Source organism: Salarias fasciatus, unplaced genomic scaffold (genome assembly GCF_902148845.1).
Source record: "Salarias fasciatus unplaced genomic scaffold, fSalaFa1.1, whole genome shotgun sequence".
NCBI lineage: Eukaryota > Metazoa > Chordata > Actinopteri > Blenniiformes > Blenniidae > Salarias > Salarias fasciatus.
Window position 1 is genome coordinate 303,522 of NW_021941399.1, and position 23,641 is coordinate 327,162.

The window sequence follows — 23,641 nt, forward strand, 5'->3', positions numbered from 1 at the left end:
TGCTGGACAGTACCATTTTCCCCGTAGCTGTGTGTGGCCAGTAAGTTTAGACTTTGCCTTGCCACACGTTTTGCATTGATAGATGTAGCTTTCTTTGGTTTGTCGTTTCTTTGGGGGGGTCACCTCTTGTCTCTCGCTCCCGATCCTCAACAGCTGCCTTTCGCAATCTCCATCCCTGGTGTCTATTGCGAGAAGGTTGACTTGACTGGGAGGAAAATCCACCCTGAGGTTGAGGTGGTGGACCTGAGGATGCCTGGTCTGGAAAGTCAACCACAGAGCGGGCTGCTGGAGGTGGAGGACCCAGGTTTGAGGACCAGTCCTGAGTTTGAGTGGCTGGAGGTGGAGGACCCAGGTTTGAGGACCAGTCCTGAGTGTGAGTGGCTGGAGGTGGAGGACCAAGGTTTGAGGACCAGCCCTGAGTGTGAGTGGCTGGAGGTGGTGGAGGCATGTTTGAAGACCAGTCTCGAGCATAAGGTGAGACTTGCGATGGTGGCAGTGGAGGCTGGTGGTAAGACGACAAACCCTGTTGTTGAGGATCAGTTGTTGGTGGCAACTGGCATGGGGACCAGCCCTGTGGTTGTGATGCTGACTTGGATTGGTCAGACGAAGCAGAAAATGGATCAGGCCTGACATCCTCTCCTCCAGTGTCTTCTCTGGAAACCTGAGTTTTGGCAGAGCGTCGTCGTCGAATAACCATCTGACCCTCAAGATTTTCAGGTTCCTGGAACTTCATGTCTGCATGCCCATGAGGAACAGGCTCAGATGGTAGGTCCCGGGTAGAGGTATATGAAATCCGTTTTATTTTTTCCCCAATTCCGTTTTATTTTTTCCCAAATTCCGTTTTTTCCGTTTTAATATTTCTGAATTTGGTGTTTTGTTTTTTATGCTCATTTTTACCATTAAAAAAAGGTGTCTGGTAAGTGGAAATGAATAAATGTCCACAATTTAATAGGATATAGCAGTCCATTTAATGTTAAAAGTCCTGCAACAAAGAAATACTTTTCAATTAGTCGCATGTGTCTTTGCGAGTCCAGTCCACAGTACGTTAACAGTATTTACAAAAAAGCTTTTCCCCTGAGGCATAAAAGTCCGTGTACTGTTCTGCTCTGTATTTAGCGCTTAGCGTGGAGTTTCATAACTTTTTTGAATGTGTGAGAGGGGAGGGAGCAGCTCGCTTGGACATCGTGTTGTTGCGTCGCGTCTCGTCGTGGCTGGAATGCGCGTTCACATTTGTTTTCAATTGTATTTTGACGCAAAAGCATTTGGCGTTGTGAACGCAGCTTTAGCATGTTAGCAGTGCTGTGGAAGTGACGTACACGTTGCAGCAGCTCGGGCGGTCCCCCCGGCATGTTTGTTTTGCACTATAAGGTTCCATTTTCTCCCGAAAACTGAATTTCAGACCAGATTAGGACGAATTCCGCAATATTCCGCGTTTTATTCCAATTCCGTTTTTATTGGTCATTTCCGCGATTCCGTCCGCGATTCCGTTAACACGGATATCATATGGCTCTAGTCCCGGGCTGTCAAGAGGGACTCTTCTGCTGTGTGGACTCGCTGAGGAAGCTCCACCCCTTGAAGCAAAGAATCACGGTCTGTCCTCTTCTGTCGGTCGTGCAACCTATGGGCGGAAGGGTTATTTTTTTTGTGTGAATCTGCACTTTTTAACATTGGAGTGAATATATGAACCTATAGAAAAAGAAAAACTCACCAGGAGCAGACTGTGGTGTTATTTATGGTCACCAGTACCAGGTTGCTGTTTCGCAGTATTTCGGTGGAATCCTCAATGAGCTGTTTTATATGACTGTACGTCATGACAATTGACTGAGGAATTGCAAATGTCCTCCCCCTGGTATCCTTTGGTCGATTTCTGGCTTCTCTGTACTCCTTGACAAGTTTGAGTGCAACACACTCAGAAATCCTGGTGTAATCAGGTCTGTGGGCAGCCTGGCCATGAACCATGAACAATCTGCCAAGAGACACATGACACAACCCAAAGTGGGTGTGTTTTGTAAACACATAAAACACATCCATGGATGTTACAGACACATGTACAAACACACTTATATACATATATTATTAGTATATTAGATACAATACAAACACCATTTACCGCATTACCTCTCGGCTGCTTGCTGGCCTGGAGCAGCACCACTGCGTTTCCGAGAGGCTCTCCATGGCCCTGGCAAGGTGGTCTTCTTAGTTTTCAAGGTGTACTCCGTTGGGGACTTGTCGATGGGATCGAGAGAGGAGTACAGCCTCAGTATTTCAGCTATTTCAGAGTTTGAAAGAGCAGTTATTGACCGGTTGAGGCTGACAAGATATCCTGCCAAGGCATCAACTGCCTCCCATCCAGGAATGCCTCTGGGATCACACCGGCTATCCTGTCACATGAAAAGAAAACAAAAATAGTTCAGATAGCTAATTTAAGAGAAACAATGATTTAATAACAAGCATGTTTTATGGTCAGATATTAGCCATCTTACTGGAGTTGAAGTGACAGGCCCACTGTCTTCAAATGAGGAGCTGAGAGGACTCTGAGATGCACCTTCAGTTGAAGCTGTAACTTCCTAAAGGAATCATTTGTGAAAACAGAACGAGAAGGGTACACTGATGTGAGATTTGTTGTGTCCATGTAATGCAAAGGACATGGCCTTTGCAAATCAAATGGACAATAAAAATGTTTTCATTAAGTGGCTATCCCATCATTACCTGAATGGATGAATGGAAAAGGATGTCAGAGGCCTGAGGCATTGTCACATCAGGACACTCATCCTCCTGAACTTCCTCCAGCATCTCAGGCAGACTGGCATCAATTTCGTCAGGCACTCTCAGAAGATCTCCTCTGCTGGACTGAGCCAGCAAATACTCCACCGCAATAAGCTCACCTGCCACAAGTAGTTGCCAGGGAAAATAAGATTACAGCAGAATTAGTGAGTGAACAGAGGTGTAACCATCATGATCTGGCAATTTGGCCATTGAAACAATACTGTCCAGCATCTGTTCTTGTATTTTTTAACTAAATTCAAGTCTACTAAGGAGTTGGTGGTTAACTAGTTTGGATCTGTGTTCTAGACAAACGAATGATATGATGCCCAATGTGCCATTAAACAATGCTGCTTGAGGCCAAAGGTTGTGCAATCTTTTTTATAGAGTCTTTTACTATTTTAATTATGTGGTATTTGTATGCGTTAGGTGCAGTGTAATGAGATATGTGCAATGCTGTTATGTAATTGTTGCAGAGATGGCTTTTTGCTGTCATTGTTGTTGTCAAGATATTTATGATGCAATTACTGAGTCCAAGACAAATTTCCCTCAGTGGGACAATAAAGTGTATTGTAGTGTATTTGTCCTCAGATGTGACAGTTCGCTTGTTGTTCACCTCAGCACAATTGTTGTTTTTACCCTTGTTCATTTCACAAAATGATGGCTTCAAAAGTTCTTTTGTTGCTCTGAGAATCTTACCAGTAGGTTTCCCCGGCGGTCTGAACTCAGGTAGAAGTGCACTTCCCAGGACTCTGTTGCTGAGGGCATTCACACTGGACATCAGACGAACATCATAAATCCTTGTGTGGGATGTAGTGCTCATATTCAGAGCCTGCTGAGTCCGATTTGCATTCCATCTGGACAACCCTTCAAGCATATACATTTGTGTATGCAAAGCATGACATCTCCACCCTGAAAGACAGAAGCATTGGTGACAACAACAAAAAAGAATGTAAAGTCATACAGCAGATGCTTTCATCCAAAGCACGAGGAGGCATAACACTCAAAATAAATTGAAACAGGGACCCGAGTGAAATAAAGGTTTTTCAGGTTAATAGCTGAACCACAGCTTAATGCACAGCATCACTTAATAAAATATGTTTAGAGGTTAAACTTGCCTGGAATGAAACTGCATTGATGCTTGTGAAAGCTCTCCAGAGAGGAGGACCCTCTGCCACATCTGAGGACGTCCAGCGCTTTACCCCCTTTCTCCAGCTGTGCGCCTGTGTTGGTGTACAACTGCACACCGGGTGGATCCTGGATGCAGGGCAGGTGTTTCTGTTGCATCTTCCATACATGAGACATGCTCTCATGATTGATGAGACGCAACCCTGTCGTGTCGGCGAGGTCCCACATGGAGTCCAGCAGTTGCTGGATGAGGGTGCGAATCTCCTCAACCCCTCGAATTCTCCTGCGGCAGCGCTTGGCCAGTTCACTGGTGGTAATACTTGCCAACACCTGACTTTGAGTAGGAGAGTGGCCCCGCTGTTTTTTCATCATTTCTGCCCTCTTGGCCTGCTTCAGATTTTCAAAGTCGCCTTTGTCCCACTCAGAAATGCAGCTTGACAGTTTTGAGCAGAACGTGCCATACAGTGGATGGTGCTCAGTGGTCAGGCCCTCAGTGAAACGCCTCATGAAATGAAAGACGTCCAGTCTCACCGTGGATGTCCACGGACGAAACCAATGGAGAACCGGGCTCACTCCTATAAAAAAAAATTAAAAGAATAAAATAAATCTACTCACCATAAATGCAATTTCTAAGCTATGTTATTGTAATTATTACCAGAGAGCCCATTATCAGCTGCATTAATATCCTGTAACAAAGCAAACTCATAAGAATTATCACAGCACCCATTGAAGGCAACACACCTGACTCACTGCAGCAGTCCCTGTCGACATATATGGCATCTGGCTCTGGCTCACCAGCATCCCTGTACCTCCGAACAACGCCTTGGCGCAGGTCATCAAGGCCGGCCCCCTCACCAGTGGTCAACACTGAATTCAGAACTTGGCCAAGTTCATTTCCAATGCTGGTCATCCACGACGCCGTGTTGTCGATGCCACCTGCAAGCTTTTTGGTGATCTAGAGAAGACATCAACAAATAAATGTAAATCATCATTTGATGAACAAATAGACACAGATGAAATCAAGTTTTACCTGAAACAAATTTTACCTTCTTAGTAGAGTCAAGCGTCAAGATTCTCCCGTAGGTTGATGTGATTGTACCTTTCAGCTCGTCCAGACGGCCAAGAATCTCATTGGCATGGACTGTTTGGAACCACTGAGCCAGGGGCAGAGAATTGAAGGGGGGTGGCTGCTGGTAAACAGCAGGTTCTGACTGGGTGAGGACTCGTGACTTTTTATGCAGCTCACAATCAGTGAGGTAGTCAATAATCCGCCTTGCCCACTCCTCACTGTGTATCTCCTGTAAGGCTTGCTGCAAATAGCTGGAGCTATTCCCAACTGTGCGTGGTCGCAACATTGTGACGCACTTCCTGTCCAGTGCCAGCTTTGTAGTCAGGACAGCTGGAAACCTGTTTCGGTGGGAGGGATCAAGCTGCTGTAGGATGTCAATACTCCAGGGGCAGACAGGGATCATGCAGTTACTGCATCTTGGGTAGTCTCCACCAATCAGATAATATCTGGAGTCGACATCGATCACCTCTCTCACTCTGTTGTATATCCCCGAGTGGTGCATCTTTTTGTTGCATTGTCTGCATTTCAGAGGGATTCCCCACATCCGCATTGGAGCCCACAGGAACATCCGCTGCCGAAAATAGTGGAGTGGATCTGGAGGTGAGGTGGATCGAGTGGGGTTTGGAGGATAGCACCAGTTCTGTGGCAGGTTTTGTTTAAGTTGTCCTGTTTGATCGTAAAGAATTTGTGCAATCCACTCCTGGTCAGCCTGATTAATTATTTTTAAGAATTGCTTCGGCAAAAAACTTATCCAGTTCGCTTCAGGAGGTCGCAGAGTGAGCAGGTGTTGTTGTGGTGATGTCTCTTGGGCTGTGGGAGGGGTAGGATCGGAGATGGGAGCAACTGATGGGTTGCTTTGTTGCTGTGGCGCCGGTGTTGTGTCTTGTTTTGTTGGTGCTGGAACATCCGTGGGTTCTGCTGGACAGCTTAAAATGTGAGCACTCTCTATACGATGTGACAATCCAACAGCTCCCCAGGCTGTTGCACCGCACTGCTCACACTGCTCCAGGACGTGGTAGTCTGACAGGTGTTGAGTGAAGTCTTCACACATCACTTCCTGACCACACATTGAACACATGATAGACTCGTCTCTGTCCATTGAGCCAGTGGATCGTCCAGCTGCTGCACTTGTGCTGGCAGCTTCATCTTGTCCCACTGCAGCAGCTCCACTGCCTGGTACATGAGGGGCTTTTCCAGCTGAACGAGCTGATGCTGTCGCAGCCTCCTCTGATGACTGAGGACAACAAAACTGGGTTGATATTAACGGTATATATTCCTAAAACCTAACAATGGTCTGCATCCATATAATTATCTACTCACACTGCTTGACACTGACAAATCAAACTGTTTCCCAGTGCATTCGCAATAACAGATCAAATGTTTAAACAATACAGCATGAGTGAGTGTAGTCAGGGAAAGAGGGCAGAGGACATACAACAAAATATTATACAATACACAACAATTCTACTGAGCTAATAAACCTTGAAACTTACTGTATTGAAAAATCAGAATGGGAATGTGCAAGAATATTCCAACTCCCAGGTTCTCTCTTGTACAATCAGAGAAATATTAAACATTCCTAAGAATAAAAATGAAACATTCCATAAAATAATAGTTGGTGTGTAACATCACCTACCTCATGATATCCACACTTGCAGGGGATCTTTTTCCCAAAAATATCAAATGTGCGAGGAATCTGCCCAAACACAGGGGTCCGGGGACAAGCAGTAATCCGCTGGATGACAGCCCTCCATCTCCTGCTTCCCGGTCTCTGACCTGTTGAAAATGTATGCTTGCCCTGAGCATACAGGGTCATCACACCAGCCCAGTATGAGTCTGGTTTCCCAGTCTTCGTCATTTCTACAGAAAAGGACAAGAAAATCAGCTACGATTAGGTAACAGCTGCAAATGGCCTGGCCCACTACATCAATGATCATCCATTGGAAAATAGTTCTATAGGGCAAATAGAAAACTGATGCTCCAGTCTTTTAGCTCCACTTAAGTGGGAAAGTAAATCTATAGCATTTATGTACCCTTATTGAAAGGACAATTTACTTGAATTGCATTACATTGCAAAATGCACAACAGATTGCAGATTTAAATATATTACAGAGAATTGGAGAATATAAATATTAAATCTCATTCATAGGAATATATTGCCTACTGTACTGCGTATTTCCCAGTATGAGACATTTTTTTTTTCTTTCTTAAGAGTAAGCTAACCTTAGCTTAACTCTGAAAACTACCCAGAAAATTACCCAGGTGCAAAACTAAAAGACCTGGGAATATATACGGGATAGATACCAGTAGCAATCCTTTGATTTAACACTTCAGCAAATTGTTATTCATTTATTTATTTATTTATTTTAATATGATCAGACATCGTCGATAATTATATAGAGACTCTTGTGGTGTGATAATAATAATGATACACTTGAACCAGCACACACATGAATACCACTCAAGAAATGCACTTTCCAACACATATATATTCATTTTAGTACTTACTTTTGATGTTTTGAAGGAAATAATCTTTCGGCACAAAGTTATCGATTACACTGTAGCGGGTCCATGCAGCACTTCTGATTGGACCTGCGAGCTGCCAATCAAACAGCAGCTCGTGTCTGATTGGACAGCAGCTCTCCATCAAATCAGCAACCAGAAAGAATTGCATAGCAAGGGTCACTGCACCACTCTGAGGTCTGTCCTCCAAACTGTAGCGATTTCTCAACAGCTGATTGGCTTTTTTGTCCCACTGGGTTGGAAAATTCAGCATGAAATCATATATTATTAGACGCTGTTGCCCAAACATATGTACTTATGATGCACTTATATGTACTCATATGTTGTTCTATTAAATATTTACTGCTCTATTATTCCAGTGATATTGTTAATATTATTGATAATCCTCTATGATTAAAAAAAAATTACAACAAGTTGCACACTCTTGCCAGGATTTGCACCTGGAATCTTCCACCCGAAGGACGGCTGTGTTGCTGTTACACCACAAAAGTTGTGTTACTTGTTGTTTGTTTTCAGTGACAAATCAACACTCTTTTGACTTGTTACCATTTGTCACTATTTTAACCTTTGCTTTAAAGCTGCAAAATTCAATTTTAACACAATAATACTTTGATTTAACACTTAAAAAGAATAAAATATGTTGAATTAATGAAACATCAAATACTGTCAGTTACACACATAATTTAGACAAGAACAGAACAGACAGGAAGGTGTGTGTACAGTATACACATAGAACACACCGCTGTATGTCCCAGTCTGTAGATGTCCTGGCCCTCCATCACTGACTATTCATTCTTTCATCATCTGAATGTTTATACACTGGAACATGGTCCTGCTGTAAATGTCTAAAAGAAAACTGATGGATCTCTCTGTTAGCTCGAACTGGGAAAATAAATCTACCCATACAATACTGGAATTGCAATATATTGCAAAAATATACTAATATATTACAAAATATACAAATGATTGCTGCTTTCAATATATTGCAATGCATTGGAGATTATAAATATTAAAGCTCATAGATATCAGCAGCAGTTCATTCCGTTTATACATCATAACATATTTTTGGATGTTTTAATAGGATCACACATCGCTAGTAACTATGTATAGACACTTGTAGTAGACGAGATTAAAGAAAATACACTTGAACCAGCACACGTACAGACTACTGCACTACGGTTCCGTCAGCGCGTCTGGTTGCACCAATCTGCACTTCTGATTGGACCAGCGAGCTGTCAGTCAAACAGCAGATCGCCATCCGATTGGACGACAGCCGTCACTAATCAGAAGCTGATTGGCTCTTTTGCCCCACTGTTAGGACCTCGGTCGGAATGTCTTTGATGTGTTAGGACTTGGGTAGGAAGTGTTAGGACTTTGTTAGGAGTTGTTAGGACTTGTTAGGAACTGTTAGGACTTCATTTGGCAGGCCACGACAACCCTGCTGTCCCCCTGCTGGTGAAGCTCAGAGCAGCAAGTGATCCAGAGAAAGTCGCAGTACGTCAACACAATAAACCAGCTCCATGAAGAGCCAGAACAACTGACAAGATTCAGCTGGAGAGAGAACATTCACTTTTATACTCAGTGAGTTCAACTTTATTAAACTCCAAAACTCTTTACTTCATGAAACCGAAATGTTCAGCTGCTGAGAAGTCGTTTCAAAAAGACTCAGATTCATTATAACTTCAAAATACATACAGTATGCAACGATTCACCACACCCCGACACCCGCACCTCCTAACACAAAACACCAGATCCAGATGCGCGCTCCGGCTGGTCTGATTGAGTTAAGTTTCGTTTTGTCCGCCATTACTCCACCAGATGCTTAGTGAGCAACAGCTGAGCAGGATCTTCCAGAAAGTCAGAACAGACTGGCTTCTAGCACAGCTCCACACAGACTCCACCAGGCAGAAGAGACTTACATTTTACTGGAGCGCTGCTAAAAGAGCGAGGAAGGAGTCCCCCTCTTCCGTGCACGCGAGCCACAGGGACGAGTGCACCCCTGCAGGGGGTGCTGTTTTGCATAAAGCATGCAAACTCCTTAATGCACCTTTAAAGCTCCCATATGATGCTATTTTTCAGTCACGGCATGCAGGTCACAGAAGCCCAAAAACATAGTATATAAGTTTGTTTGCCCCAAATTCATCCTATGTTCGGAGTTTGGGCGGTCTGAAAAGTGGCTCTGAGGAGCCCTCGTCAGAACAGGATGTTTTTCACAGCCTACTTTCCGGGATGCACTTGAACGCATTTGGCCACGCCCACTCTCTCACACAGGTGGGGGCACAGTCAGAGGCACATCCCCTCCACCGTTTCAGCTTAAGTTTCAGTTTCATTTTCAAAAATGTGTAGCGAGACAAGGAGGAAACAGACAATTTTCAAATTTGAACATCTTAAGGCTGGTCCATGCTTCACATGTACGCGTTTCCGCGTCCGCTTTGGAAGGTCCGCGCACCGCCGATGCAGACGCGCTTTCTCCCATGCTACATTTTGAGCTCAGCTATGCGCGTCTCATGCAGGCGCGGTGATCCACGCAGCCTCGAGAAGCTTTTCCGGCTCTACAGACTGTTTATCTGCTCCTTTATTACGGATTATTTAGAGAAAATTAAGCACATACACTGTCAGTACATTATCTTTAAGTATTAAAGTTTATTTAGCCTTTTTTTCCTGTTTCTGAATCGCGGGGCGGCGCCGGAGCGATTAGTTACTTTCACTTCTGTCTGCAGACCTTCTCCTCCCTCCAGACAGTCTCTCTCTCTTTCCACCAGTTTTTCACTCTTTCGGTGTCTTTAAGTGGAGCCATCAGGCTGGAGCTCCGTCTACTTTCACTTTTACCGTCATGTTTTGTTTGCTATGGCGCTCTGGCGCAGGCGCACACTTCCGCGACCTGCGCTCAATGCGCAACGCGGTCTCAATTTCTGGCTGCTGCGCGGACGTCCGCGGATCGGTCCGCGCGGACCCTAGGACAGGAATTCATGACGATTTTTACGTCACGCGGACCAACGCGCACCCACGCGGACATGTGAAGCTGGACGGGCCTTAAATGAGCCTACGGCAACACATACTGCTATAAGAAACTCTTCAAGTGAAAAAGGCATCACATGGACCTTAATCAGAGCAGCGTTTGCAAGCAGAAACACACAGCATAAAAGGAATTTTCCGGAGGCTGTCTGTCACTTGTCTGGGGCGGCGTCACCAACCTGGAGGAGGCTCGTGGGACTCCCGAAGCAGCTGACAGATGAACTTTGACCTCACAGTGAGGAAATTAATCTGTAATCTGCTGCCATCTTGTGGCAAAGCTGGGGTACTACATCTGTTCCATCGTGTCACTGCACCGTGCTTCTATTTGTGAATCACTTGCTGCTCTGAGCTTCACCAGCAGGGGGATAGCAGCGTTGTCGTGGCTGAGTGGTTAAAGCGATGGACTAGAAATCCATTGGGGTCGCCCCGCGCAGGTTCGAATCCTGCCGACAACGTGAGCTTTAATCATGTTGAACCTCCTGAGCACCATGATGTGTGCTGATGCGACCACTGGTGTGTGGCTGTTCCTCGTCCAGTTGTGTTGTTCTGTTACTGCAGTGATGATCGTGAGAAAACTTCCCTTTGGTGCAGAAGCCGGGTTACATCATGACCCAGGGTCTCATACATGAAAAGCATGAACTCCACCACTGAGCTACCCCCCTCTGAGTGAAGGAGGAGGGACTCAGTCCTCTGACTACTGGTTCATGGTTCTCTATTCGACCAGTTGCGCTCCGTTTACCAGAAATTATGATCTTTTCTGTCACCGGGAAGTTCAGCGTAATTAAAGACTCCGTTGTCAGCAGGACTGTAATCTGCTGCCATCTTGTAGTCAAACTGTGGAACTAAATCTGATCTCTGAACCACGTCACAGTGGGACCACATATTTGCTGCTCTGAGCTTCATCGTCCGAGGGACAGCAGGGTTGTCGTGGCCGAGTGGTTAAGGCGATGGACTAGAAATCCATTGGGGTCTCCCCGCGCAGGTTCGAATCCTGCCGACAACGAGAGATTTAATCATTCTGAACCTCCTGAAAACAGTGAACAGAGACACTTCAGCAGGCTTCCTGTGTAATGACTTCTTGTAAATCCACCAGCCAGCTTTCCTGTTACAATCAATGAACACCCTGCAATTTAGATTTCACTCCTCTGAGACCAGATGAACTAAGTTCAAACTGAAGTGAATAGGATCCTTCAACCATGTATTGTTATCTACTGAGTTACAGGAAAGTTCAGCATGATTAAAGCTCGCGTTGTCGGCAGGATTCGAACCTGCGCGGGGAGACCCCAATGGATTTCTAGTCCATCGCCTTAACCACTCGGCCACGACAACCCTGCTGTCCCCCTGCTGGTGAAGCTCAGAACAGGAAGTGATCTACAAATACAAAGAAGTGGCGGTGACTCTGTGGAAACGTTCAGAGATCAGATGTAGTTCCTGGTAGTAGTTGTAGTTGCACCTTTTGCAGAGCTGCACTTAGTGACACAGAGTGATCAGTCTTCTCTAAAATAACAGGAGTGATATGTAATCTGTGGAGTGTCCTATACTGGGTTTACAAGACGTTACAGCCCCTACCAGGCACATGGACGTCTTCCAGTCATCCTCAATATATTAATTGTTCAAATCTTTTTCCTATTTGTGAGCGATATCCGGTTTGTGGTAATTCACAGAGGAACCAAGGATTGTGTAGAAGGATGCTATGAACTGATTTCTATTTTTACACCTGAGAAAGAATCTGTCCACCTCACTGTGGAACATGGACAGAGGAAGAAGTGATCTGTGAGGACACATGTCTCATCTGTAGATGCCCCAAAAAACGGTCTTCAGGGATGTTTAACGTCTCCTGCAGTTGCTGGACGGACAGAGACCCAGTGGATTTCTCGTCTGAACCACTCGGCCCTGCTACCTGCAGTATCGTCACTCAGTTTGAGTTCCTTCACTAGCTTAGCTTAGCTTTGCATTAGCATTAGCATCAGTGATGTCCTCTCCTCCTCGTCCTTCTCTTTCTCTTGCTCAGGTGTTCTTGATGTTTGGTTCCTCCTCGGCCTCCATGAGTGAAGACGGGTTCTGTCTGGAACTTGTGTTTCTCACGTCTCTGCTGTTATTTCAGTGCTGTTTCAGTCGGACGACGTCCTGTAGTTTCCTGATTTTACCTGAATGTCTGAGTTACCTGAACCCGTCTGAGTTCTGCAGGTTCGGTTTTGGCTGCAGCGTGAACTCACACTCAACACACTGAGCTCTCAGCTCTGTTCACAAAGTCAGGATTGTTCTTGTGTACAAATTTCACCTTTTGTGTCCCGTAATGAGAAACCGAAACAAAAGTTTTAAAAATTCAGACTCTGTTCAGGCTTCAGAAAAGCTGCTGCTGCTTGCGCTGAAAGAGACGTAACTCCGTGGTGCAGTGGATACTTGCCATGGATGAGGCCCTGGTTATGAACAGTTGCTTCACCAGCACATAGAAACAAACCTGTCTCATTCATACATGCAGTTCTTCCTGAAAGGACTTCTGCTGTTTGAATATATTTAACCAGACGTTTATCTGTTCACATAGGAGTGAAATCCAAACATTAGTGTGTCACTGAAACTGTCCACAAACACTGGAACCAGTGAATGAGTGACAGGAAACCTGACTGGTGGATTTACAAGAACCCATTTCACAGGAAGTCTGCTGAACTGTTTCCAGCAAACATCATGGTTTTCAGGAGCTTCAGCATGATTAAAGCTCACGTTGTCGGCAGGATTCGAACCTGCGCGGGGAGACCCCAATGGATTTCTAGTCCATCGCCTTAACCACTCGGCCACGACAACCCTGTTCTGCTCATGATAGTGAAGCTCAGAGCGGGAAACGATCCACACATATAAACACAATGCGGTCACATGATGGAACTGATGGAGTTTTGCCACAAGATGGCAGCAGATTCAGTAAATCTTACCATGAGTATGAAGATGTGCACATCCTCCAAAGAGAGAACCGTGACCTCCCACTGGTTCCAAGCGTCCAGGCTAGCAGCGGTGAGCTAGCAGCCTTTCCTGTCAGCAGCAGCCTCATCTTCAGAGGAAAACGTCGAGCCATGGCTGACTTCATCTGCTTCGCTGCCCTCAGCTCCACTCAGCTCCATCTCTGTTTACTTCTCAGACAACTTACAGGCGGAAGCTGAGCAGGAAAAAGTCGACTGTGATTGGCTGTGGTCACGCACATTTCTGCCATGTCTGATCGAGTAAATGTGCTCACAGCTGATCACTGTGATCGACTGGAAATTAATTGTGATCACTAATCGCGATCATATAATCGCCCAGGCCTCTGTGGAGGTCTGTTTTCTGTTTGTTTTGCGGCTAATGGGAGGCGGTCGCTTAAGAAAATATTCCGCTTGGTTTCATCTGAAAGTGAAGCTTTGCTAGTTTCAGATGAGACCCACTGTGTTGAGGCTTTTGTTTCTGTGTGCTGGTGAAGCAACCACTGCTGTTCCTCGTCCAGTTGTGTTTTTCTGTCACTGCAGTTATAATGGTGAGAAAGCTTCCCTTTGGTGGAGAAGCCGGGTTACATCAGGGTCATGACCTTGACCCTGACAGGGTCTTATACACAACAAGCATGAACTCCACCACTCTGAGTGAAGGAGGACAAACACAGGCCTCCAACTACTGGTTCATGAGTATCTACTCTACAATTAGGGATCCATTCACCACATATTGTGATCTATTTAGTTACCAGGAAGTTCAGCATGACTAAAGACTTCGTTGTCGGCAGGATTCGAACCTGCGCGGGGAGACCCCAATGGATTTCTAGTCCATCGCCTTAACCACTCGGCCACGACAACCCTGCTCCCCCTCTGACGGTGAAGCTCAGAGCAGGAAACAATCCACACATATAAACATTATGAGGTGACACGATGGAACTGATGTAGTTCCCCAGTTTTGCCACAAGATGGCAGCAGATCCAGTAAATCTTACTATGAGTACGACGATGTGCACATCCTCCAAAGAGAGAACCGTGACCTCCCACTGGTTCCAAGCGTCCAGGCTGTAGGCCGGAAGAAAAGGCTCTTCTGGACATGTAGGCTCTCCAAACCAGCATTCCTCGCTGAACGAATCGTGTTAATTGCGTTGAGTCGTGATCAGCAGGATTCAGACCGCTGCAGGGAGACCCCGATGGTTTTCTGATGAACTGAAGAGCTTCTTCAACTAAAGAGGCAGAATTTCAACCAATTAAAAAGATGAGAAAACTGGAGTAAATTCCAGGCAGCTGTCGGCGCAGTCCTACTGTGTCTCAGACTGTTTTGAAGTTCAGCCTTTGGAGAAGCTGCTTTAACCTCAAGGTGAGAAAGTTAATCTGTAATCTGCTGCCATCTTGTGGTCAAACTGAGGAACTAAATCTGATCTCTGAACACGTCACAGTGGGACCACGTATTTGCTGCTCTGAGCTTCACCGTCAGGGGGACAGCAGCAGATGAACTTTGACCTCACTGTGAGGAAGTGATGCTATAATCTGCTGCCATCTTGTGGTCCACCTGAGGAACTACATCTGATTTTTCCGATGTCAATGAATGAATTTACTGTGTGACTGCATGTGTCCTGCTCTGAACTCCACCACCTGGAGGTGAGCAGGGTTGTCGTGGCCGAGTGGTTAAGGCGATGGACTAGAAATCCATTGGGGTCTCCCCGCGCAGGTTCGAATCCTGCCGACAACGTGAGCTTTAATCATGCTGATCCTCCTGAAAACAGTAAAAAAAAACATTTCAGCAGGCTTCCAGAGTAAATCCACCAGTCAGCTTTCCTGTCACTGGTTACAATCAATGAACACACTGCGATTTAGATTTCACTCCTGTCATGAAAATATTTGATTATATATATTTTTATTTTTGGCTGTAGTACATTTAAAATGGAATTATTTAGTATTTTGTTGAGTGGAGACTCAGGGTCAACGAGCCTCACCTGCTGGACTCCACACCTGCTCATCATCAGGGGCGGGTCTATATAAGAGGAGTGAGGTCTGCCTCAGTGGGGTTTTTGGGACGACAGAGGCCACACCATCAGTGTCTCTGTCTGAGTATTTCAGTGTTTATTAAGTTTGACTGAAGAGATATAATTTGTTTCAGAAACACCTTTCAGTTACTTGAGTCGTCCCACCACATCTCTCCTTCTGTCATTTTTGTAGATTTAGTGGGGGGTAGTGTGGAGATCACACTACCTCCTTCTGGAACCCCTTTGTGGAACTTTTCTTTCTTTTGGTTGTGGTTTTCTTTGTTAGTTTCCCTTTTATACGACACTCACCCTAATTTACTCAGGTTGGGTTTGGGGAAACGTCACACTCCCATGAGAACAAATGAACATCTGATTCAAGTTGAAACTGCAGAAACCGTTACGGCTCTGATCCAGCGTTCCGTGGCCGGCTTCTTCACAGGTGGAACAGCAGCTCCCCCTTGAGGCCCTCTGTGCCACTGCACAGGTGTGTTCGTGCCACACCGATTCTTCAGTTTCTCATAATTTCGAGTGTTGCTGGCTGCCCTCTGGGCGGCAGCTCTGGATGCACGCCTTGTAACGTGTTTGATTTTCTTTATTGGCGGACAGGGATACTGGTGTGTGCTTGTGGAACTCAGCCGGGGCTCCACCAGGCTCTCTGCAGGTCTGAGTGTCCTCCGTTTCACTGGGCTGTGAACTGTGAGCGCCTCCATGGACTCCGCATGCCTCTTGTGTGGGCTGAACATGCCTGCAACATGTGGGACAGAACATGGCTCGGGAGGGACGATACTCACAAATAACACGCCGATGCCATTTTCCGACTTTCATATTGCACTTGAACGCACCGCCGTGTGAATTCATTCTTCGACGTTCACGCTGTGTGATCTGTGTTTTCAGGGAATGATAACAATGACTTTACATCCCAGTGAGGATCAGGTCTCGTTACAGAGCCTGGATCTGAGTCTGAAGAGCAGAACAGGAGTTTTATTAGTATCACGAGTCTTTGTGAGATGAAGCTGGTCTCCAGCAGGAGCAGACTGAGTCTGGAGTTTAACTGAGTTCCCCGGTGAAGTGAGGAAAGCCGCCGGCTGCAGGAGCAGGTCCGGCGGAGCGGCGAGGGGCTGAGGCGGGGAACAGGAGCTGACTGGAGGTACAGGTCCAGGCTGACCGCCACATTCCACATGAAGTGTGTCGTTCTGCTCTGCCGTCCGCAGTAAATATGTTGCTATTTTAATCCATCAGCATCGTTACACATCCTCTGCGCTGCTTTCTGTATGAACCGCGCAGCTGCGGTAGTCAGGAGGCTGCAGTGTGGCGAGTCCCGGTCGATGGTAACATAAAGAGGCCGTAGTGACACCACTGGAACACCAGCTGCTGAAAAACAACAAAGGAGGAGGATCCCACGATGGCGTTGCTTAATTCGCCTTATTATTTAATTACGGACTTACTTTTGTAGCATCTTTGATGTAGTTCTTATTTTTTAACCGGTATATTGAGTTCTGTGAGTTCCTATGTTTTCAAGTAACCTGAATGCACCGCTGTGGCGTGAGTGGCTGGGAGGGAGCAGGGGGCGGGGCCAGGAAGCCAGCATGTGTGCACATGTTGGAAAAACGGAGAGAGAGCCGCCTCTCAGCTGTTTTTTCTTAAAACTGTTGTTTTGAGACCCGGTCCGGATAAGCGGTGGATGGATGGAAGGAAGGATGGAAGGAAGGATGGATGGATGGATGGATGGATGGATGGAAGGAAGGAAGGAAAGGGGACGTTGATCGGCCGGTTTTGCTCATTCGTATTTAATTTCTCGCCCCCCCTAGAAGACCTATACAGGATAAACAGCACTGAAAGCTTCTTAGATCTGTGTCTTTTACTGCGCTGCTTCCTTGCTTTTCCTCCTTCCTCCGAAAACACTCTGTTCAGTTGACTCCATCCCAGTCTCATCCATGTGCACATCCCACTCGCTGTGATTGGTCAAACCCACTTTGCCAGTACGGAAGTCGAGATAACTGACAAGCGTTTCCATATCAGCTGTTTGTGAAATGGAACATTCCTCAGAAATCCAGCCTGAACTTTTGAACATGTTGTGCCTCTTCTGTGGAATCACTTCCATTTCATTTCGCGTTGCGTTCAAGGACCTCCTCGGCGGTGTGGCGCATTCAAAGACAGTTGGTGACGACTGCTGGCTGTCCTCTGGGACTCAGACGTGTGAACAGCTGATTGTAAAAATATTTATTTGCATCTACAGGGTTTCCTGCAGGATAAAAGTTTAGCCAGGGGGAACGTGTGTGTGTGTGTGTGTGTGTGTGTGTGTGTGTGTGTGTGTGTGTGTGTGTGTGTGTGTGTGTGTGTGTGTGTGTGTCGGGTGTGTGTGTGTCGGGGGCGCTGCTCACACGGAGTGTCCAAGCGGCCGCCGCTGCTGCTCCGCGGTGCGCAACTGCTAATTAGCCGCAGACGCGGCACTATTTTTTTTATTTATGTTTTTCCTGTCCGTTGTCCGGGTGCTGCAGAATTTAGCGCGAGCCGGGCGCCCGGACTGAAAAGGTCTGGCAGAAACCCTCATGGGACGGTTGTATTTTCACTGACCTGCTGCAGTGACGCTGCTCTGATAGTAAACATGCTACGTCTTGGTGTAGCACACGATGTGCTGTCATGCTAGGATAACTCCGATGCACCACAGACAGGCTGCACTGTGTTTTCCTTTCAACTTGTAGTGATCCCACACTTTGCGTCCCAAAACGCGTCCAATTATTATTATTATGGTAGAAAACATTCCCCCGCTTGCCCCGTGTGGCAGATAACCCCGCTGTTTACTCGCCAAACAGAAAATTCATCTGCCGTTTGCGGCTGTTAATTTCGGACGTTGGTGGTAATTCTAACTTTTTTGCGCTATTCCCCTATCAGCTGATGATTTCTTCGAGCACCCAACCTTACCATCTAAAATAACTTTTATAGCTAACACAGAATAAACACAGGACACTGAAAAGTTCTAACTCACCGCTTCTGCAAAACAGCGCCGTGCAAAATGCCGTCGGCAGACAGAGACTGGAGGATTTGTCTTCTTCTGACCCGGAAAAAGAAATAATTCCCACTGCTGCCTGGCGACTTCGTCTTCAGGAAAGCCAAATAAAACTGCCTTTCCAGGATGTCCAAATAAACATTTTCTGGGAGCCCTGTTCTCTGGATCTAACGCCAACACACACACCAGGCACAGAGAACCAGGGCCGGGTCTCAGCATGACCATATAAGGAAGCCGGATCACATCTACGTCACAACGGTCCGGCTTGAAAAACCCTCAGAGAACCAGAGCCTTCACAGCCAGGAAGAACTGTTTTCAGGGCTTGCGGGCAAAGACATGAACCGCATTACTGGACACTTTGGTGTCGTTTCACATTGGTATCAGACAGTTTAATAGAGTTTACAGGTTTAAAAAAGAGGTCCACTGATCAACGTCCCCTTTAACAAACTAGCATTAAGAATCCAACTCATCTTCCTGTCATGCTGCTGGATGTTACATTATCATGTTCCAGTGCGTCTTGTGGCCCAAAAAATACAGTATGTAGTAAATGGGGAGAAGAGAAACAAGAAGGAGGAAAAACAGCAACTCTGCCCCCTCGTGGTGGCCGAGGCAGAGGACGTGACAGTTGCTGACAATTAGAAGAAGCGTGGTATCGGCAGGGTATCGGTATTGGCCGATGCTACACAGCCAGGTATCGGAATTGGTATCGGCGACCAAAAAATGGTATCGGTGCAACCCTAGTTCCTGTTACTCTTCCACTGGTCATAGTAAATAAACACACTTCCTATGTTTAAATGGGACTTTTCATTACTCTATGAATCTGAATAATTCTTATTCCTCTATAATTCCGCTCTAGAAGGGCCGTGCAGATGCCTGCAAACTGTGTTCAGAATTAAGTTTAGGCAGGATGAGGCAGGGAGCTGAAAACACAAGGTTGTGGGTTTGAATCCAGGCTGGGACCTACTGACCAAACTGGTTCTTTTTTTTTTTTTTTTTTTTTTTAATTTTATTTTTTCATTGGAAGAGCAAAGAACATATACCTTGTCTTTTGGGCATAAAACACGGGTACAAACCTACATCGTGGGTACATATATGCTCCTCACTAGTCCAGAATTTAGTAAGAAAAACAAAACAAACGCGTAACAAATCAAAACTATTAAAAATAGAACAGTAACAGAGGGTGGGATGGGAGGGCTTACTCCACTTTGTCTCATATAGGAAAGGAACACAAAGTATGTATCTTTAACACAGCCAAGAACAAAAATCAAAATGTATGAGTGCTATTCATAAAACCAAAATTATTCAGTCAACAGATAATACAGGCTTAATATAGTTTGTCCACTTTGACCACATCTCAAAAAAACATTCCTTCTGACCTCTTAAAGAAAATGACAGTTTCTCCATAACGTAAATATCCTGTACAATATTGATCCAGTCTTTAACATTGGGTGCTTCAGGCTTTAACCATTTCCTAGTAATAGTCTTTTTGCTTGCTGCCAGAAGCATTGACAGTAGTTTTTTTATCCAGCAGAGTCCAGTTATCCCATGCAATGTCTCCTAAATAAAGCACTTCAAATTTACAAGCAATTTTTTCAATGAAGATGTTGTTTAAATGTTCACACAGCTGTTCCCAAAAAGGTTTGATCACTGGGCAACTCCAAAAAATATGATGATGATTTGCATTTGTTGTTGAGCAAAGTCTCCAACATGTGTCCATTCCATTCTGATATTTTTTCTGGGCAGGAGTAACAAAAAAAATCTAACAATGTTTTTCCAACAGAATTCCCTCCATGTGTTGGAGCTTGAAGTCATCCATTGTAATTTGTAGATCTTTTCCCAGTTTTCAAATGAAATAACCAGATTACCTTCTTTTTCCCACTTCTTCCTTATGTGGTCCGTGTCATCCTGTGGAGATAGTTGAATACCATCATAAAGCCTGGAGACCACTTTAGTGCAAGAACCCGATTTCAATAACCTCTGGAACACATTTAAAAATCCTGAATCGGTTGATTCACTCATTTCTCGAAGATTTTGATTAAAATAGTTTCTGACCTGCAAAAATCTGTAGAAATCATCCTTTTCCAACCCATTAGATCTCTGAAGTTCCTCAAAGCTCTGCAACACCCCCTTCTGGAGAAATGTATAATAATTGGTTAAGCCCTTCTTGATCCAACTTTTGAATCTTCCGTCCGTTTTGTTTGGTTTAAAGGCCGAGTCAAATGCACACCACCTTAACATTTTCATCTGATTACCCAATTTACAAATTTTAACTATCTTTTTCCAAGAATCTAACATGGTGTGTAACAGTGAATCAGGCATCAGCTGTTCTTGTAAATCTTTATCCATTAAGACAGATATTAAAGGTATTCCTCCCACCGATGTACCTTCTATATCCTTCCATCCAGCTGTATAAGATTGCGAACACAGACAGATTAATGGTCTCAGCTGAGCAGCCAAGTAGTAGTCCTGCAGATTGGGAAGACCCAGACCTCCTTTTCCCTTCTTCAACTGCAGGATTCTGTACTTTACTCTAGCTCGTTTCCCTTGCCAGATGTATTGTGATATTAATCTGTCCCATTCTACAAATTGCCTTTCCGGTATCTGGATTGGTTGGTAAACACTGAAACAAATACAGTAAGCGTGGGAGAATATTCATTCGGACCGATTCTATTCTGGAATACAGATTCAAAAAAGGGATCAAATTCCATCTTTGTATGTCTGATTTTAACTTTAAGGTTAAGGATTCATAGTTGGCCTCAAACATCCCGCAAAACTTCTTAGTAAGAATGACCCCTAAGTATTTTATAGATTCTGATTCCCAATTCCATCTGCATAAATTCCTGATTTTGCTTGGTGGGCTGTAGTTTAGAGTTAAGACCTGAGTCTTGTTAACATTAATCTTGTAGCCCGACAATGAGCTGTGTTCCTTAATCATCTCCATTAATACTGGCAGAGTTTGTGTTGGGTTTGTTATAGTTAACAATAAATCATCCGCAAATAAGGACAGCTTTTGTTCACCAGATGCCAACAATACTCCTGTTATGTCAGATCTCTGCCTTATCCATTGGCTTAATGGCTCTACAAAAAGGGCGAAGAGGAGTGGCGAAACACAGCACCCTTGTCGTGTACCTCTTTCCAAAGTGAAAGAGTCTGATAAATCTCCGTTAATTTTTATTCGAGCTGATGGTTTATCGTACAAAGCGGCAATTACATCTATTAGGGTCTGGTGGAAAGCAAATTTCGTCATTACTTTGTAAAGAAAAGACCACCTGACTGAGTCAAACGCCTTTTCTGCATCTAAACTAAGTATAAGAGTCTCAATTTTTTGCTTAATGGTATAATTAAAAATATGCAATGTTTTTCTGATGTTGTCTTGGGTTTGTCTCTGTCTGATGAAGCCTGTCTGGTCCTTATGTATTATATCTGGTAGAATATTCTCAAGTCTTTGTGAAATTATGGCAGTAAATAATTTATAGTCAATATGTAACACACTCACTGGGCGGTAGTTACCACAATGCAGCGTATCCTTCCCCTCTTTGGGAATCACTGAGATAATTGCATCTCTCCATGAAGGGGGGATTATTTTCTTTTCCAACACACAATTGAATGCTCTTAATAAAGTAGGGATTAAATGCTCTTGCATTTCTTTATACCACTCGGAGGTAAAGCCGTCCGTTCCTGGAGATTTACCACCTTTTAACTTTCCGATAACTGATCTTAATTCTTTTTCAGTAATTTCTGATATTAACAAATCATTTTGTTCAGTTGTGACTGTAGGGAGAGGGAGCTGAGAAAGAAAGGTGTCTATCTCATGTTCGTTGTTTAATTTCGGTTGGGAATATAGGGACTTGTAAAAATTTTTAAAGCATCTCTTAATATTTTCCAATCTTGTTTCCACCCTATTTATATTTATGTTGTGAATTTTATGAATATTTCTCTCTGCTTGTTGTTTCCGCATTTTAAAAGCCAGGAGCTTAAGTGATCTACCGCCTGCTTCATAGTATTTCTGTTTTGTGAAGAGAAGTTTCTTTTGTATGTCTTGTGTGTTTAATTCATCTAATTCCCTTTTTAGGTCCTTAATTCTAGTTCTTGTTGCCTCTTGGAGGGTTTTGGAGTGTTCTTTTTGAAGCTTTTTTAATTCCTCTTCCAAATTCTTTTGTTTTTGTTGTCTGATTTTCTTTTCATTGGAAGAGATAGCGATTATTTTCCCTCTAATTACTGCTTTCAGAGCATCCCAAAGTATTGTTGGCCCCACCTCTCCATTGTCATTCTCTACCAAATATCTATCAATCTCATTTTTCATATTTTCTTTAATAATTGTATTGTTCAATAAGTTTGTATTCAACCTCCACAAAGTGGATCTCCTATTTTTATTCAGAAGAAGAGAAATATATATTGGGCTGTGGTCTGAGATGGAGCTTGAGCCAATTTCACAACGTTGTATTCTGTGGACATCATTTTTAAGCATAAAGAAGTAATCTATCCGTGAGTATACATTATATGAAGAGGAATAGTGTGTGTAGTCACGGCTAGTTGGATTCTCTTCCCTCCACACATCCACAATACCCAGTTCCTCTATCATATTTATAATTCTTTTACTGGTGTTTTTTGTGTTACTTTTTCCATTTGATGAGTCCAATTTTGGAATCAGTTTAACATTAAAGTCCCCTGCACATATCATTATCCCTTGACTTTTGGTTGCTGCCAGTTCAAATATAGATTTGTAAAAAGACCAGTCACTACCAGGAGGAGCATAAACATTAATTAGACTTACCAAGACACCATCAATTTTCCCCGCAATTAAAATAAATCTACCTTCCTTATCTTTATGTTCTGTAATATGTTCATACTGCAGGGAGCTCGAAATTACGATTGCCACCCCTCTTCGCCTCCCCGAGCCATGTGAAGAAAAATATACAAATTTAAAACCCATCTTATTCAACTTGGCATGTTCAGAATCATCTAGATGGGTTTCTTGTAACATTGCTATTTGAACCTTATCTCGCTTTAGTTTAGATAAAACTTTCCATCTCTTTATTGGATTATTTAAACCATTTATATTAAAAGAAACCACTTTTATTAGTGTCCCTTCCATTTAAGTAACGTTTTCCCCCATTGCACTCATAACACTGGAGAGCCCCCTCTTACCCACCTGAACAAATGAAATATTAACAAACAGAACA

At 44.3% G+C, this 23,641-nt stretch overlaps 1 protein-coding gene and 6 non-coding genes across 7 annotated transcripts in view; 4 read left to right on the forward strand and 3 right to left on the reverse strand.

Annotated features, from left to right (window-relative positions):
• The window catches only part of sspo (SCO-spondin), a gene marked incomplete at its 3' end in the record, with an annotated part of 117,942 nt that overhangs the window by 55,677 nt on the left and 38,624 nt on the right, over nt 1-23,641 (forward strand). The window lies entirely within an intron of this gene.
• Nucleotides 10,872-10,953, forward strand: trnas-aga (transfer RNA serine (anticodon AGA)). The gene has a single exon. It is a non-coding gene; the product is annotated as a tRNA-Ser (tRNA).
• Nucleotides 11,420-11,501, forward strand: trnas-aga (transfer RNA serine (anticodon AGA)). The gene has a single exon. It is a non-coding gene; the product is annotated as a tRNA-Ser (tRNA).
• On the reverse strand, nt 11,746-11,827 carry trnas-aga (transfer RNA serine (anticodon AGA)). The gene has a single exon. It is a non-coding gene; the product is annotated as a tRNA-Ser (tRNA).
• trnas-aga (transfer RNA serine (anticodon AGA)) lies at nt 13,219-13,300 on the reverse strand. The gene has a single exon. It is a non-coding gene; the product is annotated as a tRNA-Ser (tRNA).
• trnas-aga (transfer RNA serine (anticodon AGA)) lies at nt 14,226-14,307 on the reverse strand. Its single transcript has one exon. It is a non-coding gene; the product is annotated as a tRNA-Ser (tRNA).
• trnas-aga (transfer RNA serine (anticodon AGA)) lies at nt 15,096-15,177 on the forward strand. Its single transcript has one exon. It is a non-coding gene; the product is annotated as a tRNA-Ser (tRNA).